Genomic DNA, 2,267 nt, shown 5'->3' on the forward strand with positions numbered 1-2,267 from the left:
CACTAAAAATACACAGAATTTATGTAAGATTAACATGTGCATTTTCTATTTAGTGATATTAGCTTTAAGAAAAAATGGAGTTAAAAATAACATAAAAGAAGCAAAAAAAAACATACTCAATAATTGTAATAAACAGATTTGTTTCATAAAAAGTATAAATTTCAGGAAATATATTTTCTCTCAATTTTTTTTGAGTCTACTTATTAGACATTAAGTTCGTGCAATCGGTATTTACATCGGTATTTTGTATTCCTGGTCGGATATACGCACACATTGATACAAATATACGCACAAGTACGCGTACAATAAACGAGTTTCAGAGAGAAAAGTGAAACACTTGTACTCTCGTAAGAGAAAGTTGCATACGGAAGAATCGACACATTACTTGCGCAAATGCGCCGTCACCCTTATTATCCCATAAGTTGCGTAATCGAAGCATATTTTAGCACTTTTATTTTTAAGGTACTCATCATCGCTTTCGAATTCTTATTTCAACTTCATCCACTTTGGAATTCAAGCTGACATCTTTTCAAGCTGACATTCGGAGAATGCATCAAACGTGTACGATCCACTGATTCGAATTATTACAAACATTTGCATATATTTCAATTTACATTTTACATAAATTACACACAATTTACATAAATTATATTTATTTTACATATTTATAATTTTTACATTTGTATACATATATGCTATTTGTAAATTATATCTAATTGCGATTCTTTTTTTTCAAATTGTTTTAAAGATTAATTGAAATATATAAAACGCACTGATTCGAATTATTATAAATACTTGCACACAGTTCAATTTACTTATTTTATTTGAAAATTATATTTAAAAGTTGCAATTATTTTTTCAAAGTTCAATTAAGGTATAATGCACATATTATCTTCTTTTACTTTTACAATATTACATGTATAAGGTTTAAAAAGAAAAATGTAAATTTTTTAATGTCGATATCTTTAAATTAATAACTTAAAATTTTTTACCAGTATTTGAAATATAATAATGGAATTTGACGATAATATTTTTATGTCTTTATAACACTTATTCTTTTCACACAATAATAAATTTTATTGATTATAAAAATTAAATTAATAAATATTTCATACATCGGACAAATAAATAAAGCTATACATTACTTAAAAATCATTCTGCTAAGTATACCGTAAGAAAAAAATTTAAAAAAAAAATTGATGAAGGAGAATTCCTTTTACGCACTTCCTTTTACGAACTTTGAATTTACCTTACCTTGCACTTGTGGAGAAATTTTCTCGTTCGTTGTACAAGCGGGACTGGCCGTGGACTAGTCTTCGGTCTGCTTTTAAATGCCCCTCTTCATCATATACGCTTCTCGTAAAATGAATGCTTTAGCTTCAATATAATGTATCAGCGAGTCTTAAATTAATGTTGAAACAGGAAAACTTTGATAAAAATTTGATGATCTACAATATTTCGGCGATATACAATTTAATATAGCAAATATAAATATTACTTTAAAATAATTGAAACCTTAGGAAAAAAAAGAATTCTGTATATTATTTAGAATTATTTCATAATATTAAATGGCTATTCGAGTCGCGCTGAATATTTGCGAACTTTTTAATAAAATAATAATTTATTAATATAATAACTTTAAAAGTTTATATTAATTTATTAATATAAACGTTTCGACCTTTTAAACTTGGCCATCTTCAGTGATCTTGTTCTAATAAATTCTAATTATCTAAGGTTTTATTCGCAGTCTTTCTTATATATATAACGTTCAAATCAATCCGAGGAAATCATATGTCTTCAAATGTATAAATAGCAATATTCTTATTTTCATATTTTGTCAAATGATCTCTTGAAATTCATTCGAACTGTCCAATTCAAGATTGTATGGCTCCTCAATCATTGTATCAAATTGAAACATTAAACTTGCTGATTATGTTTCTATGAATACTCAATCCTTGATTTTCAATTTGATACAATGACTAAAGAGTACAACCTTGATTTATATGTATAAGAAAGATTGTAAATATAAAACATTAGGTTATTGATTAGAATTTACTAAAACAAGATCACTGAAGATGATTAAGTTTAAAAAGTCGAAACGTTTATAATTATTACATTAATAAATTATTTTATTGAAAAAATTATACAAATAATATCCAGCACGGCTCGAAGTCATTTAAATTAATATTATTGAATTGATATTTATGTGAACATTATTATTATATAATTATTCCTTTATTATAACAATATATGTAGATTATTATTTA

The 2,267-nt window shown here is 25.1% G+C and overlaps 1 protein-coding gene across 1 annotated transcript in view; it reads right to left on the reverse strand.

Annotated features, from left to right (window-relative positions):
• LOC108686288 (probable cytochrome P450 303a1) overlaps positions 1–1,366 on the reverse strand; it is an 11,556-nt gene extending 10,190 nt beyond the window's left edge. The window contains exon 1 of the mRNA XM_018191514.1: positions 1,255–1,366. The gene's annotated coding sequence lies outside the window, so the exon portion shown is untranslated. The remainder of the gene's footprint in view (positions 1–1,254) is intronic.
• Positions 1,367–2,267: the final 901 nt, after the last annotated feature.

The sequence above is a fragment of the Atta colombica genome, unplaced genomic scaffold, assembly GCF_001594045.1.
Source record: "Atta colombica isolate Treedump-2 unplaced genomic scaffold, Acol1.0 scaffold172, whole genome shotgun sequence".
Taxonomy (NCBI): Eukaryota; Metazoa; Arthropoda; class Insecta; order Hymenoptera; family Formicidae; genus Atta; species Atta colombica.